Genomic DNA, 19696 nt, shown 5'->3' on the forward strand with positions numbered 1-19696 from the left:
TTTATTTTTGCGCAATTTACCGGGGACCACGTTTTGTACACTAAGTGTGTTGATCTTCACTTTTTTCTCTAATATATTTAAAAATTGTCTTGATCATTTTATATTCACACAATAAATTTGACTTTTTTAAAATTTCTTCTCCTATATTTTCAATGGTTTCAAATCCACCATCTGAAAAGAGATCTTTTACATATTTATATTTTTAAAGAATACTGTTTTCCCTTAAACAAAAAGAGTCTATTATTCCAGATCGGTTCTTGTAAAATTTCGTTAATACTCATTTTTTTTTTTATATCGGGAAGTTTTTTACATTGATAAAAATAAATAAAGATTTCTTTATAGAACAAAGGCAGTCTTTTAAAGGAGTCAAAGTCGTTCAAACCAGTACTGTTGGTTTTTGATATATATTCAAAATTTACATTATACACCCCTAACAAATTGTCAAGGTGAGAAAGCATAGAGTTGTGATTAGCATTATTTATGAGTCTTGGTATCCAAGCAGCTTTTAATGCTTGGAACTTGGTAAGTATATCTACTACTCCAATCCCCCCTTTTCCTATTTTGCCAATTAATGTATTTCGCTTAATTCTGTCCCTGGGATCCCAAAGGAAGTTCAAAATGAACTTACTTACTTTTTTTTTTCTCGCGGAATAGGTAAGATAGATGCAACATAGATAAATTTACTCATACCTAAACTGTTTATGATTTCAGTCTTACCAAAAATTGTAAGTTTTCTTTTTTTCCATGATTCAAAGAGTTTTTGCATATTTTCGCATTTATCAATCCAATTTTTTCTATAGCATTCCTCTTTATTTATATATATGTATATGTCCAAACATTTAAGTGATGAAGTATTAACTTTTATATCTTCTATTTTGTCTCTGATATGCTTCAATGCCCATGTCAATATGCATTCAGTTTTATCTATATTCAACTTCGATCCAGCATAATTTGAAAACTCGTGTATTGTTTTAAGACATTCTTTTATTGATTCCACAATTTTAAGAAACAATGTAAGATCATCAGCATGATTTACATGTTTATATTTTCTACCGCTATCAGAAAGTTTAATCCCAGAAATTTGGTCGTTATTCTTGATTTTAAGAGCTAGAATATCAGCGACAAATAGAAATAGTATCGCCGAGATCTGACACCCCTGACGAATTCCCCTAGACATGATGCATGATTTAGATACCCACCCATTGTTTTTTAATCGAAAAACTGGATTCTTATAAAGAATTTTCATCCGTTTTAAAAATAAATGTTTTTAGGTTGTATTTCTCTAAAGGTTTGAATAAAAAATTCCATTCAATCGAGTCAAAAGCCTTTTTAAAGTCTAAAAATAGCAATATTCCATAATTATTATTTTCTTCACAGTATTCTAAAATATCTAAAATAATTCTGGCATTTTCACCAATATATCTCCCTTTAATATATGCTGATTGATTTTCATTGATTATATTTCCAATGATTTTTTTGTAGTCTTTTTGCAAATATAAAGGCAAATATTTTGTAATCAGGCTGATTGGACGATAATTTTTTAATTTTTTTTTTCATCGCCTTTCTTGTATAAAAGGGAGATAACTGCAACTCTCTGTGAAAAACTCATTCGTTCATTTTCGAAAATACTTTTCAATGTTTTGTAAAATAAATGTTTTATATCTTTCCAAAAACATTGCTAAAGTTCATTTGTAAGGCCATCTAGACCAGGGGATTTGTTAGCTTTTAGATTAAACACTGCATCAGTGCATTCTTCCAGAGAGGGAAATTGTTCACAGAAATTAGCATCACTTTCGCTCACTGTATTTTCTAACTCAACTGAAGATAAGTAGTTATCAATGCCATCATCTGGTATATTATTTGAAGAGTATAGATTTTCATAAAAGTCGCACATAGCGCCTAAAATGTCACCAGTAGTCTCTATATATTTGTCATTTACCTTTAGTTCTTTTATTACATTTTGTTTTTGTCTGCTTTTTTCTAGATTAAGCAAAAACTTTGAACATTTTCTCTTTCTAATATCCATTTAGATTGTGATCTTACACAGGCACCTTTACACTTTTTATCATAAAGCTCGTCTAGTTGTGCTTCTAGGTTGTGTTTTCTGTTCATATCGATATTTTGAAATTCAGATTCTTCTATTTTATGTATTTCCTTCTCTAATAAGTTAACTTTGTTCTCTATATTTTGATTTGATTTTTTTTTTTGAGTATCTAATAGAAAACTCTCTTGCTTTAATTTTGAATGATTCCCACGTATCTAATGAGTTTACTTGTTCTTCTTATTATAGTTTTAATTCCTGTTTTTGTATTCTATATCAGTTAAATGAGAATTATTCAATTTCCACTACCCGCTCCCTCGTTTCTTCTCATCTAATTTAAATGATATTTTTAACACCCTATGATCAGACATTCTTTTTCCTAGATTTGCTCCAGGAATTTTACGTATAGTAATGTTGTTTAATTCGAAAGCAAAGTTTTTGTTTATTAATATATAATCTATTCTACTACTAGGAATATTTTCTGAATTGCACATGTTTATCCATTTAAGGTTGGATATTTCGTTCTCCACGTACCCATTAAATCAAACGAATTAAATTTTTTTTTAAGTTTTAGAAGACTTTGATCGTGATGATTATCAATTTTACAATTAAAATCTCCACATAAGATAATATTATCATCATCTGCTGTGCATTTTTTATGAAAAACAAAAAAACAAAAAAACAAAACAAAACAAAACAAAACCAAAAAAAAAAAAAACAAAAAACAAAAAAAAAAAAAAAAAAAAACAATGCAATGTTTGAAAAAATAAACGCCTTAGCTTTCTTTAACAGAATTTGGTGCATAATTATTTATAAACGAAAATAATAGCTCATTTATTTTTACTTTTAAAATAATCTTCTACCGTCATGTGAGACATGTTTCTCAACTATTTCTGCATTCAATTCATTCTTAAATAAAATACTGACGCCTCGGCTAAATGATGAGTTACTATAACAATGAAATGATTTTCCAAACCATCTTGAGTCATATTTAATCTTATTTTTCTCAACATAATGGGTTTCTTGATAAAAAAAAAAAAAAAAAAAAAAAAAAAAAAAAAAAAAAAAAAAAAAAAAACAAACAAACAAACAAACAACCCCCCCCCCATTTTTTGGTATCATTTAGCCATGTATATAGTTTAACCCTATTTTCGTCCGAGTTAAGTCCTCGGACATTTACCGACAATACTTCAAAATTATTCATTTATCATTCATATATATAAAAAAAAAACGAATATAAACATATTTTGTGTTAAAGAAAATTATGATAAAGATCTAACAATATTTATAAATTTCATTTTTTTGATAAGTCTTTAAAAAAGAACTACGATTCAGACAGTTTTAGGACGTAAACATTTATGATTTGTTATTTGGTTTGTTATTTCTGCGGTTTCTTACCGACTGGGGCTTCTGCGCAGCTCTGTTAAGGCTGCATAAAGGAGGCGGGGCTTAATTTACACGGGAAATGTCTACTGTGACATCACACAAATATAGCAGTTCCTCACAACAACAGAAAATGAAATAATTTGCGGTTTTAAACTGCATAAGAGTGGTGAACTACATCAAAACTTACCACTACATTCATTTTGTCGCTAGTTAAATCCCACACAGCAAGATATAAACAAGTCACTGATCGCAATGCACTTGTCGACATGACGTCATCAAGGTAAAATTTGACCCAGTTTATTTGCAGTGAGAGGCGGATCAAGTAATTTTTCCACAGTGAAAAACGGATTTTATTATTAAACAGAATATTATTTGCAAATCTGAGGTAGACCATTAATACAAATCTGAAACCTTTGTTTAGTGCCATTATTTAAAATCTATCGAGAGAATGTATTGAATTAATTCTACCATTTTTTTGTCCACTGGGTGGGCATTTTTCACGCCGAGGTGCCTCATTAAATCGCTTTTTCGCAAGGGCATACACTTAATAGATCTTGACCATTTTTTTGAATATGCATTACGGAAACATTCCTTAACTTGAAAAGTGCTGCTTCTTTCCTGAAATCGAGAGCATTACTAAATAAATAAATAGAGTACATGGTAAAGGTCACATATATTTCGACAAGAGCGAATTAACTTGAAATTTAAACTAATAAAATGTGAATTCTATCTAAAGTAGCAGCACTTTCCATAAACTACAAGTTATAAAGATACAATTTATTACTGAAATTTTTAATTCTAACTAGGGTATGCCCTTGCAATATTGAAATTTGTTTATATGACCTACATATAGTACACATTATATGCATTTATCTCTCGACTGTCAAATAACATGACCAATCCAAATTCCGTACAGAGCGAGGTATACAATGTTTTTTAAATTAAAATTAAAGTCATGTAATAATACAGTAGCTTTAAAGAATTAATTTAGTTTAAAAAAGGTATGTATTTATGCACGTTTATATTCCGTTCATTTCTTCGTAGAACGCCTTAACAGTCCTGCGTGAGCTTTGTTTCCCCGTTTGTTACGATGTCAGTGTACGTTTGTCTGTTTCTTTGCGTGTCTTTTTTTTTCTTCAAAATACCACTTCTTCATCAGTTGGTCCTATTTCAAAAACTTGTCATGCAACAGGCAACATCAGATCTGTCTATCATTTGTTTCTTTTCTTATTTCAACTTTTTTGCATTGCATTGTATAAGTCTTGTGAACGGATTGACATACGATATTGTTTGCAATAGCAATCTTTCTAGTTATCATTATTGTTTTTTTTTTTTAGATAAATTTTTATGCACTCAATATATCGAAAACTATTCAGTGGTTTTTCGTCAATCATTAAAAGATAACTTATGTCCTCACAAATCAATCACATTTTTTAATTAAGTAGGTATGATATGTCTACTTATGAATGTTTAGTATATTATTTTAAATAGATGAACTGTTAAAATAAATAAATTACAACAAAGCGAGTCCCTCTTTTTTTTTTTCTTTTTTTTTTTGAAATAATTTCCTTGGATATTAACTCGAAAAAACACATATGTCATTTACCATTAAATATTTGTTTTAAATTTTTTGGAACATATTCCAGGCATGGGGAGTTTAATTGTCCATTTCAAAAATTACTTTTCGTTATCTCCATATTTCATAAACAAATAAATTAATTAAAATAGCTAATTTAAATTGTCCATTTAAAAAAATACAATAGCTCACTTTTCTTTTACAGATCATGAAAAAATCAAATCATTTTCTATCATAAAAATATGATGTAATTGTCAGTCAATGGATTCAGTATTATTGTATTGGATGATACGGACACGGGTATTATCATTATTATTATTATTATTATTATTATTATTATTATTATTATTATTATTTTGTGAGTGTAATTTTTATTCTTGATTTTCATACAAAAATATCCTTTTATCTTCTTGAAAACTAGGCTCTTGCTGTCATCATCATGTTTCCATATATTTCTTTGCCAAAGGTTTCTTTTCTTCATTATTAAAGCTTTAAAAATTAATGTAGCAAAACTGTAAATCTAGAAATTCAAATAAGGCTTAGGGCCATATTTAAAATTCTTATGCACCACTTGAGTAAAATAAGAAGCATCAGTAATTATTATTCAGCAAGCAATTTTACATGCAGCAATCGGCATTTCCTGCGAGCGTCCATAATTTTTTTAAACTTCACTAGCATGCAGTGCTGGATAACCATATTTCATCACTGAAAAGAAAAACTCTGATACATGAAAGTGGTGAAATCGACCGCAAAAAAATCTACAAGCAATACAAATCCGTATTTTGTGGAAAAAAAACCCACGGACTTAACCCTTGGAAATTCCAGAGGAGCGATCGGGTACCAAGGAGGAGTAAGCATCCCTGCTGACCGTAACACCCGCCGTCAGTCCTATGTATTCAGCAGGTAGACAGAATATTCTGTAGTCAAATTTAGTATAAAAAGAAGGCCTTACAATTGGTGTGAAATACATCAGTCAAAATACGACCCATTAATAGGTTATATTTCCTAAGAAGGTCATTATAACGACCATAGAGTTTACGACATGCTGACATTAATACAGATTGACTGTAATTGCAGAAGTTTTCTCTATGATCAATGATACAAATAACTCATGCAAGTCTTTACAAAATGAACATTCTAACAGATTGTTCAACTTTTGGGGGGACTTTATGTGACAACCAACCAAACAAATTGGTTTTAAGTTTCTTTAAGGAATGAATTTAATAGCTATCCAAGTTATACTGGTATAACCTGGGTTGGGGCAGTTTACGCTTTATAAACTGCGAAGCGGTTTATAAAAAGCGTAAGCTGTTCCAACACAGGTTATACCAGAATAACTTTGGTAGCTATTAAATTCATTCCTTGTAATTTAATTTTCCGACAGTACGTGTAGAAAATAAGGCAATTTCTCCTTCAAAAATGCCTTCAAATTGTACATATTCTAAATGTAACGTCAAGCGGATTGATTTTTGACGTAAGTCATTGTGACGTTGGCAACGCAGGTTATAAAAGCCTTAAATCTGATGCAGCCCATGTGATTAAAAGAAGATGAAAATATGTTGCTGTGTAATATTAAGTGAATGACGTTTTTGAACATGATAATAAAAAGTGTTGAAGATTATAAACAACGATAGAAACTCGAAGGTTTTAAAAAACAAACAGATATGCCATTGTCTATAAGAATAGCAAAATTCACATTCTTTTCTTTTTCGATTTATTGCATTTGCTCAATTATATATAAATACAATGCTCAATAAAAAATAAATATACGAATATCAAAAAGAGTCCATTTTCAAAAATGCAAAACACATTCCAGTTCATTAAAAGTGCAGAAAGAAATTATGGTGAATAAAATATGACTAAAATAGATTATTAATAGGAAATGCTATGTACAAAATGAGTAAATATCTTTGATTGTCTTTGGTTACATTATATATTTTACGGACCGGTGTGTTTTTCCCAAGTCCTTTTTTCAGACTTTTTCATTTCCCAAAACACACATATTAGGAAAATAAATACTAAAGGTAAAATATATATATTCCCTGTATTTGTTAGAACTAATTAGCCAGTACATAAATAATAACTGATATCCTTAATAAGGGTTAATACGATTATGTTCTCAAAATTTCTTCTTCATAGAACAATCACTGAAATCCATTTATTTGTCGTGGTTGAGTTAGGGTTATGTTAGGGTTAAGTTGAAATACCACAGTAGCCAACCGTAAAATCTGCAATACATGAAAAACCAGAATTAAATTTATTCAGACACGTTGATGTTGATATTTTTAAAATGTTTAATCCTATATAGGTTTTATCAGTAATTCAGAAGAAATTGCATACATAAGTTCACCCAGGCAATAAGATGCAATACTGTGACTTAGTCCTTTACACATATCCACTAACAGAAATATTATTATAAATATTAATTTATTATTCTTACGAATTTATTTAGGATATTTCTAAGTACGTTGTATTATATACTCACACATCCAGCCATAAACTTAATGTCACCAGGTCTCACCACATTACCCCGATTCCTGATCTTATTCAGTTTATCTGAATATATATATATATATATATATATATATATATATATATATATATATATATATATATATATATATATATATATATATATATATATATATATATATATATATATATATATATATATATATATATATATATATATATATAATCAATGCAAAATATGAATAAATAGCTAATAGCTAAATATTATACGAGGGTTGTCCGGTAAAATCGTGGACAGTTAGTCTTGAGTGAAAAATAATCAAGACTGCTTTCAAAAAATTTTGCTTAACCCTTTTGTACATTTTTTATCAATATACATAGCAAATTTCAAAGATTAATGTGTTCATATAAACAAAATATGGGATTTTCCGATGTGTGGTATCGCCTTACGGCGCACGGATTATAACGTCACCTTTCATCTTTACTTAAAAAGATTGGATAAGCCCCTACTGACGCACACATTCGAGGTCGCCTTTAATTACTCCATAAACAGTCGAGCGACCAATTTCGCACACACATGGGACCTTATGAAAATTTGTATTAGTACATGTAAGTTAGGGAAGGTACTTTCACCTTCACTGTACTAATTGGAAGTCTTTTTTTCGACTGCCTGCAATAAAAGCGTCTTTCATTATTGCCAATTGATGATTGTCTGTATGGTTTGATCTACCGGGTGACTCGATCAAAAAGCACCCCCGTTTAAAAATACCCATTCCACTTGTATCTTAATTTATAAGTGATATTTTTAAATATTCTCTTATCATTTACACTCTTTTGAGGTCATTACTCAGTCAACATATAACTGGACCTCTTTTCCGGTGCTCCATAACGTCATCAAACCTCGCCATTTATCGCGTGTTGCTTTTACCACTTTATGCATTTCAAAGTCTTGGAAAACTGATAAAAATTAAGCAAATTGCTCGAAATATTCCAGATTACGACGAAGATTTTACTTACGACAGACTTCTTTCCTAGCAACGATCTCAATATGCATTATAATCCTTTAAAAAGTAGATGAGAATAAAAATGAAGCGGCGTTTTCAACACTTTTAAGTGAAACAAACACTATTCTCAACAAAAATCGAGTGCAATCGATTATAAAGCAAGGAAGTTTGAAATCTGACGTCACAATCACAAGTCTGACGTAAAAGAAAGTCGTACGAAAATCCTACGTGAAACTGCCATCGTAAATATTTCGCAATATATTTCATTTAATTTTTCGACAATAATTGTGAAGTAATATAAAATGCTATTGAAGGATGCGTAGAAACGTTCTATTAAACATGGATCTAGGTTTTATCTGTTATTTTTTAAAATTAAAATCGGTTCTAAATTTCTTACAAAAGGGTTAGGGTTCTCGCAAGGTTACGACAAATTTTACACATAAGAATATCCTATTTTTGTGAAAAGGAATTAAACCGTAAGATTTCTCCTACGATGAAAATTAATAATAATTTTTTTTTTTTTTTTTTTTTTTTTTTTTGTGTGAAAAGGGCTACTGATTTAAGTGCGACCATATCCTGTTTAATAAAATTCTTAATTTTGAGTATAATTTATTTAAAAATTAAGATGTACTTAAATATGATTAATTAACATTTCCTGAAAATTTCAGCTCAGTGCACTCATTATTTTTCGATAAAAAGGGGATGTCAACGATTTTACCAGACCACCCTGGTATATGTTTGCAGTACAAAGTTGAAAATTATATGTATTTGCATATTTAAAAATAAATATAGAAACAACACAGTTAATTGACATATTTTTTAATAAAGATTACAAGACATTTGTATTTGACCCCTTCCTTTTTTCAATTTTTTTTTTAAAAATTGTATTTATGTCTGCTTGTTTGACGTTTTGTTTGGTTGTTTCCCTTTCTATTTGTTGCTCATTATGTGTTATAACTCGTTTGTTTTGTTTTTTAATATTGATTTTTAAAGCTTGAGTTTGTCTTATTTTATAATTAAATTTTAATAGATAGTAAAATAATAAAAACAATTATTATTTATTCATTTTTGATTTTTTAATGGAAATACTTGTATTATAAATTTTACTTAAACACGTCATGATATTCTGAAAAAAATATTGAATGTGAATATAAATCAATATAATGTTAAAAAATTATTATTATTCATTTTTGATTTTTTAATGGAAATACTTGTATTATAAATTTTACTTAAACACGTCATGATATTCTGAAAAAAATATTGAATGTGAATATAAATCAATAAATTGCATTTCTTACCTGTATCACAGTCTGCTACGACATAAGATGAGCACAATAATAGAATAAAACAAAAGACTATGGTTGTTGGATCCATAACGCGGTCTGGTCCCTTGCTTGAAAATAAAAATGCTCGCAGAAAGTGTGAAGAAAAGGAAAGATATAGATTAAAAGACACATGTAATCCAATTTTCCTGGATCCAGCATTTATATAGGTACACGTATAATAATACATCCCATGAACTGAATTAAACATTAATACCTTTATTTATTTCTCTATGGACAATGTTCCAAATCACCCACACAGAGCAAGGCATTACGTAATAGAGTCTACTATTATGCCAAGGTTTTCAATGCTCTTGACACGAGGACAATTGTAACCATATGTACCGTCCTCCTAAGAAATACATGTTGATATCAATAACGAGAAAATTTGTTTGATGATCAAAATATTTATCTGGAGACTTGTAATTTTTGAGCACCAAACTGATATTGGTGTAATTGAGCATTAGCTTTGAAAAATGAATGACATCTTTAGTCTTGTTTGTGTCCTGTTTACTCATTCTGAATCCGATTTTCTCATGCATTGCAGAAAAAATTTAAACAATGATGATCATTTTTCTTAGATATTTAATAACATGAATAATATGATTTTTGAATATTCTCCAACTTTTTTCCGGGAAATTCGTATTTGGAGAGCAGTAAAAATTTGGTTTGCAGGGTAAACCATAATTTGGGAGGATAAAAGTTGCATTAATTGGAATGTATTGTTATTATGTATGCCTTATTCCTTTTTTAAGTCTTGAATATCTGCAAATGTTTTACAAATTACAGACCCTGAAACGTGCTACTACCCCAAAAAAGCGTGTGACTTTCGTGCACTTTTCGTTTCGTGCAAACCGTGTAGCGTTTCGTGTAAACCGTGCAGCGTTTCGTGCAAACCGTGTAGCGTTTCGTGTAAACCGTGCAGCGTTTCGTGAAAGCTCCAAAGCGTTTCGTGCAAACCGTGTAGCGAGCGTGCGAGAAGCGTGTGAGAAACGTGCGACTTTCGTGTAAGAACCGTGTGAGAAACGTGCGACTTTCGTGCAAGAATCGTATGAGAAACGTGTAGGATTCATTCGGAAGTCATTTTATTTTAAATATGGCTATTGATGGATTAACATGTCATTCTGTGTTGTTTGTAACTAATATTATTCGGATATATCATACCGGTGGTATTTTAAGGAAAAAAATACGGAAACAACAAAATAAAATTACTCGGTAATGTATTTCATATTTGTTTGATTTTCTTTCTTTTTTATTTAAATAAAGATGGAAAGAAAATGTCTTAAAAGTAATTAAATATATTCACATCAATGTCAAGGTATTTGATTCAATTCATTTTTAAAGGGAGCAATACTGAACATTTTTTAAAGAAAATTCATCAGGAATCCGGTCTTGTCCTTTTCATTCATTTATTAGAATCTCTTCGCCATTTTACAATTATGGTATATATAGAAATTACAAGAACATATGGGTGATTAATACAAAATAATAGATAGATAAGGCGGGCGTGAAAAATAAAACACAAAATTTAGTGCGTTACTATATATGTGGAGTATGGGAATTCTAGGCCGGGGAACACAATTTTTTTTTTATAAACGAACAAAATTTTCTTAAATGTATACTACAAGATTGTGATACAAATAATTTTGAAACGATGAGACATTTATAGTCTTTTTATGCATAATATTGGTTGATTAATAATTGTCATATAAAGGAATCATAATTCACATGTATCGGCACATATAAGGTTAAATATTTACGGGGGGGGGGGGGGTTCAAATGAAAACACAAACTTTGAGTTTTTGTTAATACGTTTTTATAAATGATTTTCTTTTTAAAGCTGCCCGATGCACCCCTTAAAAATATATTTGAATCTTCTTTACACTTCCAACTACTCTTCCTACAACTTTGATCAAGGTCATTTACAACAGCGATCACGGGCTCCGCGTGCCGGGAACTGAAAATGTGTTCTGTTACATGTACATGTATTAGCTCTTGTCAATCATGGCTAAGATGACAACCGACAATAATTCATGAATTAAATTGTTTTATTAGTATTTAATGGGTAAAAATGAATACCCGTGGATTTTATTTCTTAAATTTAACCGATTGTCTGTAAACAGTGAATTAATTTGCCAGTGTATTCGTGAATAAAAAATTATAAAGAATAAATCCTGAATAAATATATATTAGTTGTTTTATTAATCACGCAGTTCTAGAGCATAATTTTTTAGTTTTTGGTCATTGGACATGTATACATGTATATTGAATGTATTGTTAAAAGCCGCAACTACTGATTATATATACATATTTATTTTTTTTAATTGTCTCGACGGGGTTTGAAATCAAGGATTTTACAAGGTGGTGGATATATTGTTTTTATTTAATAAACACAATGCCTCAAAAGAGAACTAAAGAATTACAATACCTATCCCCCGGCTTCTCTCCCATATAAAATTTTATGATAACTTAAAGTTCAACTCTGTAATGATACGATATATTTACCATTTTGAATAAAGTGCATTTAATGAGTTACATGTATCGGGTCCAGCTGGAGATATGGATATCTTTTTTTTCTCAGAAAGAGCATTTGTTTCTATAATTTTTTTTTTCCAATGGTATATACTTACTGAAACAAGTTATATTTAGTCAGGTACAGAAGTAAGATCTCGGTAATCTACCCCCCCCCCCCCTTTTCACGCACACACTTATTACCTTTGCAAATTATAAGCAGAAGCTAATTTAATCAAATGAAATTATTTAATTATTATTAAAAAATGAATAAACCAATAATTAAAAAAAGAAAGGAAAAGAAAATAAATCCGTTTACAGAAAGCATACGCAATTTTATCTTCTTTTTTTCAAATCAATAACTGTGTTTATTTGTCAGTAATAAAAACGACTTTTTAATATCAAACTATAATTGTAAAAACATTGCATGCTGTAAAAGATTATGAATTACAAATATATATTTTTTTCAGCGCGTAATTTAGAGTCTAATGAAAAAGTTTTGTACATAGACAAATTCACCGGGCGGGTCACATACTCAATGACAACTATTAATTAATTACAACTGAACATTGAGTATTTTTTTCTGTTAATATAGTACTGGTGTAGCGAGGTTTAATCTTAACTTAATCAGAATGATTGCAATTCTTAACTAATCTTTGATTAATCCGTAATAATTGAAATAAAGTCCGAGAGATTCCGAATAGAAAATCCAGATCGAGGCCAAAGCGTGCGAGAATCGTGTACAAAGCGTGTGAGAAACGTGTACAAAGCGTTTCGTGCAGGCTTCCGTGTAAACCGTGCAGCATTTCGTGCAAAGCGTTTCGTGTAAACCGTGTAGCGTTTCGTGCAAACCGTGTAGCGTTTCGTGTAAATCGTGCAGCGTTTCGTGCAAACCGTGTAGCGAGCGTGTACCGTTCGTGCAGCGAGCGTGTGGGGTAGTAGCACGTTTCAGGGTCTGTAACTTACTAAACAAAAAACCTTCACAACTTAGGACTCACGCAAGTTACTTTCTTCAAAAAAAAAAAAAAAATTATATAGAAAATTATTAAATTTGGCGATTTTTATTTTGTTGAACATTTTTGCATTATTTATAGTCATGAATTATCTCCATTAATCGATTATTTAAATGAAGGATTCCTCTAGCCTTATTATTAGAGGTCAGGTTTATACATGTAGCTATAGTAAATGGTCCAAAGATGAATCCCGATTTGTTTTATTTAAAACACATACATGCAAAACTCCAAAGGGACTATATTCGGTAATGACCAATATTTACCCCCAAAACCAAACTTTGACGGAGAATTATATAATTATGATCTAAAACAGGGTGATATCCGCAGACTTAAAAGCACTGAATATTTTCATAAGCCATGAAGCCATATGTTAGTTATGACGTCAGGAAAATGACGTAAATTCAAAATTTCCATGAATTATACAGAAAAAGTTGTAAACTCCGTCGATATTTTGAGTAAAAGTCACCAAGCGCAGGTCTGCTCTAACTCAATATTTTGATATAATGTGTAGAATGATAATATCAATGAAATATGTAAATAGTGTTCTGGAGCAGGCCTGCGCTCCTTAAATTTAATAGTTAAAATTGAAAAAAAAAAATGTCCATTTTTTCCTCTTTCTGAAAAATAACACAAAATCCGATTAGTTTATGACGTCATAGAAATAAAAATTGCCAATATCCTACTTTGAAACTATTATATTTTTTGTTACTGTAGATTTTTTATACAATATATACAATTCAGCAAATTTCAAGAAATTTTCAAAATATGATTTTTGTGGGGGCAAAAATATGCATATACCGCATATAGTTCTTTGTTTTCCCCTTCTGTATTTAAAATAGTAATCACTGGATCTTTTAACATTTTTCTGTGTTTGAGAAAAGTTAATATAGTATTAAAGTGTCTCCAAAATGACTTGACAAAAATAACTATTATTTTAAATTTTGTCACTAGTGATATTGTGTCAATGTTTTATTAGTTTATTGTTTGTATATGTAAAAAGTGTGTTTATTGTGGCATCAGGAGTTATAGTTTATATTTTACGCTTTATTGGTCACTACGGTAGTCTATGTTACTATATTTAGCTACGGATACTCGTCAGACTTGTTTGATTAGTTTGACCAGTTATTTCTTCTGGGTGTTGGCTAGTATTCCTCAGAAGAGGTTTGGAGGTAATGATGTAGCATTTTACTCATACTTAATGATCTTACATGACATTGTGTGTGCAGTATTACCCACTTTTAGTGAACTTGGATGTGTTTTATCCCCTGCTGAGTGATCTTGAAGTTCAGTTACCTGTGTGGTTTTTAAAGCGGAATTGAGTGCAAGCTCTAAAGTGACGACAAAATTTCTACTCTGTATGCATACCAAATTTATAAGCTATTGCTTTGGGAAATTGGTGTTGGTTGGAGAATTGAAGGGGTGCATGGATTACCTTGGGTCGACACTCTGTCCTTAAGGACATGGTGGACCTGGGAGGATATGATGGGCCATAGGCGACAATGTTACACGTAGAGGCGTCCATCCAGTAATGTCCGCATGTGGACTTCCTTGGCATTCATTTAAAATTATTATTGAAAAGTAATCCCGATATCCATTTAATATCATTTCAAAGAAGAGGTTAAGAACACTTTTTCCGAGGATATTTTTGGAAAAATGTAGGCTCCTTTAACTCCCTATTGATCCTTACCTTAAACATCTGACTGTGTTATATTCAAACTTTCAAATCATCATGACGTTGTTTACTAAACAATATATGCATGCATAAATTTATAATATTATCCCATTATTTTTTTTCTGATTTAACACCAATCGGTGATGAGGATTTGATTAATATTCATCTTGTTTAGTTTGGCTTTAAGAAATGCTACGAACTGTTGTTGATGTATTTTAAAATACACTGTTATTATGTTTTATCATTATTTGAAGATATTATATAGAAGGTTAGGTAATAAAACGTTTATTTCATGACAACTCGGGGAACAGTCAAACCGCTGTCCCTCGATAATGGGGAAACCTCGGAAACTGTTGCCGTTGGCCCTCGACCTCGGGTAACAGTTTCCTAGGTCTTCCCCATTACTTCAGGACAACAGTATGAGTGTTCCCCTCGTAGTCATGAAAAACATGTGAAGTGTATATTATTTTTTGGTGAGCAGGAGTCATCCAAAATAACATTTGTTTTGGGTTGTACATATGTAACTCAAAGAACTCATCACAACTAGAGGTTGGTTGTGAAATATATGGGGATAACGAACAGTATTTAAGCTCAAAAGTCCATTAAACAATACAAATCAGGAGCAGAGCAAACACGGACATCCAAAACATCAGAGGAGGGATCAGGTGCCATGGAGGAGTGAGCATCCCCTGCCGACCGGTTACACCCGCTGTGTGCTCCTTGTCATGATTGGGAAATAACGGGAAAATCCGTCGACAATTCATTGTGTAAATAATGGCCTAACAGTTAGTATGAAAAACGTCAGTCAGCATTTTACTCAATGATAAATTGTATTTGCTGACAAGGTCATTGTATTGACCATAGAACTTACGAAATGATGACTTTAAACGAGACTACTGATATTTTTGTTTCATCAACTTGTTTGTCAATAATTTACCTCGTTTTAGAAATTGTACATACGTGGAGAATGCTCTTGCATATCGAATCAACTGAGAGGTATAAGCCCCGTTTGCAGGTGATAAAGGTATATTGCTGCATAAGTAAGGGAAGTTGACGATTGAAAAGTTAAATTCATCATGTTTTTCATAAAGCTTGGTCGTTAGATTAACAATAACGTCTTTTTCAAGTAAAATATCCAAATATGAAACAAATGTGTCAGACTCTGTGATATCTTTCATCTCAAGCTCACCAGGATATATCGTATCGACATAGGAATGGGAATAACCATTGTTAATTGACAATACGTCGCCAATATATCTAAATGTCGAGTTGAAGGCCATAGCAAGTGTTTTCTTCTTTTCACGTATAAGATTTTGGACAAATTCTGCTTCATATGAATACAAAAAAAGGTCTGCTAATAACGGGGCGCAATTGGTACCCCTGGGAATTCCAATAGATTGTTGGAAGATCTGGTCTCCAAAAACCACATAGATATTGTCAATCAGAAACTCGAGCATCTTTTTAATGTCAACTTCAGAGTACTTGTGTGTACAATCAGAATGTTTTTAACAAAATAATTTTGCAAATGACCAATGACAAGGCAAGTAAATTGACGAGTTCCATTTTCATTGAAAAATCAGCTGTCAATGATATCAAAAAGCCTGGAATTTGATTTATCGTGGGGAATGGTTGTGCATAAAGTTGAAAAATCGTAAGTTTTTAAGCTGTTGATTTTGGTAAAATCTTGTGATTTCAAATTTTCCAAAAGTTCCTTGGAATTTTTAAGTATCCACATCTGATTTACACCACTTCTCGAATATATTGTTGCACAGTACTCTTGAAGTTTCTCTTTCACTACTGTTAATATCTTAGTGAGTAGTAAAGAAAGAGGCTTGACAATTTCAATACCCTTTTTTGTGGATCAATTAAAAATACTGCTAACAATTTTTCTATCATTGACCTATGACTTCTTTTTCTTTCAAACAAAATCAAATTGAAATTTATAACGAACATATCTTTGATATGAAAGCAAAACCATTCCTTCTGAAATTTTATCACTTTTTATTCCTTTTCTTAAATTTGTCAGCGTAACATGTAAATGATTTCTATTCATAAATCATTTTATGATTACTTCAATTACACAAACGATTAACACATAAAAGAAGATATATATGTGTGGTTAATTTTGGAATAAAGATCCTTTTAAGTTTGTAAACATTAATTTTGAATAGTGATCTCGTTCCAATAATACCATGTTGATAATTGACATGGAAATATTCCTGACTCATTTTTCATATTTCTCATATTACATCACATGTTAGATAATGTAATTAACATTTTAAGATATAATCATCAGATTTTCTTGAATACTTTAACTGCATGTGGTAAATGAAAGGTGAATAAGTACTCCTTTTTAGGTTGATATAAAGTCAGCATCTTTTTGAAATATTAAACGGGAAGAACGTATTATATGTACCGCGACATTTCTTCTTAAAATAAGGTGTTCATTACCGAGGCGTTTTCTTTATTTGAAAGTTGATAAATACGACTCATTAACGTGACATTTAAAAGCCATAACTTAAAAGTACATATAATAATGAATATATTTGTTGAATCATTAAACATACACCGTATATATTTGACTTCTGAACATTGAAGTTTTGCACTATAATCACACCAGGTTTACAAATAAAAAAGGGCTTTTTTTTATAATTGGCGGATCGCTGATTTTTAATTGACAGGAACATTAGCCATTCAGAATGTTCGGATTACATGCATTTTCTGCAGCCAAGGACGAGCCTCCATTTTGCCGGACAAGCGAAAAAGTGGACATTTTATCGGAAAATTTATGAGCGCTCAATTATGATGAAACGCAATCGTTGGGAAACTTGCAACACTCTTAGAAGATACTTTGTCCCCTTGTAGAATAGTGAATCCTGGAAAAAAGCTAAATGAAGATAAAAAATGTGCATTGTCCGTTTCAGTCATTTATAGTTGAAAACGAAGATGAACATGTAGTAAAATGTATGCACTGGAAGAGAGATGGTATGTTCAAGTTATTAGCAGATCACACTCACACATGAGATCAACAGATGAAGCTCTAAGCAGCAGAAGAAAAATGAGTCAAACATTTATGGAAAACAATGACCAACATATTCCTGTAATCATCATGTATTTATATGAGCATCAGTATTTATGCTCAAAATGCAGTTCCCAATATTCCTGAAAATTGATGTTGTAAAAGTGTGTATTGAAAAAAATTACAGACCACATAATTATAAACTTGCACTAGAAAATCAGGCTACATAAATTTCTATACATGTAGCTCAACATTATGTCTTTTGATACTAGCTCAATGCCAGCCAAATATTTCATTGATATCTTAAGACACAAAAAAAGTTCTAAATAAAAAATATGAAGAGTGCAACACCTTTACATGTATGTGACATTTTGAAAATTGCATATTTTTTGAAGATCTGTACAATGAATAATAATGATTTATTATAAATAAAGATTTTCTTGATAAAATTCAATATATTGAAATTTAAATTAAGACTTTACGCATGTATGTTAAGGCAGTACCCAGATCATATTTCTGCGAATTTAGACTTTTTTCGTAAATGTAACATTGATAAGTCGGAAAAGCCATAGATAAAAAATTTACTATTACTATCCATTGTATAGACGTCATTGAATCTTAGGCTAAAAGAAGCACTCAGCTACGACGCCATCACGTGACGTATATAAATAGAAAAATTGCCTCAATGAAAAAGTGAAAAGTTGAACACTACCCCGGGGGTATATCATTTCTTTTCGTGAAAATGATTATGTAAAAACATCCCTGGGCCATGAAAAGTGCTGCTAGAATTCTACTTTCCAGACACAGAAAAAATTATTCCAAAGTTTCGCATGAAACCTTACCAAAATTTTTACATTTTGTACATACGATCAAGGAATTGTCATCAATTTATGTTAACTACATGATTCTAGCAGCACTTTCCAATTACTGTAGAATACAAGCTTTCGATACAAACAAAAATTATGTTTCAAAGTATATGCGGCGTAGTGTTGAACGTCTGCATCTTTGTTGTTATAGACAGACAGAGGAAAGGATGATCAGGATTTCAAAACACTGCCTGTGTTTATTATAAGAAAACATGATAAGAATAAATCAGCGTACCTGATTCTTAATCTTTTATTCCTTATGAATCACATAACATTCACGGTATATGCTTTAAAACTCCCATTTCCATATATTTGTTTACATGAATTCTCGTCACATTTAATTTTCACTCGGCAAATATTTCATCAATAGTTATGACGTCATGGGCTTGGTATTTAACCCCCGTGTAAAATATCAACTATTTATATCACCAAAAAAAAAAACCGGCAAGATTTAGGTAATATTATGTTTTTGAATGATTTCATTCATTTCTCGGACCTGAAATTAAACTTTAAATATAGATATTTTAAAGAAATCATTATCTCTAAAGTTCACGTCATACAGCTTACTATGACGTTATATTGAATAGGCAAGTAGGATATCTGGGTGTAGCCTTAACATACCAGCGTAGTAATTTTTATTTGACCATGTCCGGAGTGCAACAAAAAAATGCAATGATGCCAAAAAACATTGATTTTAAATATCTGTATAACAAGTAAATAAAAGAAAGAATTGTCAAAGTGAAAAACAATAACTGGTATTCCATTTAAACGTTAATATGTATGTCACAGGGTCATCGTTCAAGAAATATCCGCT

Source organism: Saccostrea echinata, unplaced genomic scaffold, assembly GCF_033153115.1.
Source record: "Saccostrea echinata isolate AGI-Se365-2 ecotype Australia unplaced genomic scaffold, CSIRO_AGI_Sech_v1 ptg000016l, whole genome shotgun sequence".
In the NCBI taxonomy this organism is placed as follows: Eukaryota; Metazoa; Mollusca; class Bivalvia; order Ostreida; family Ostreidae; genus Saccostrea; species Saccostrea echinata.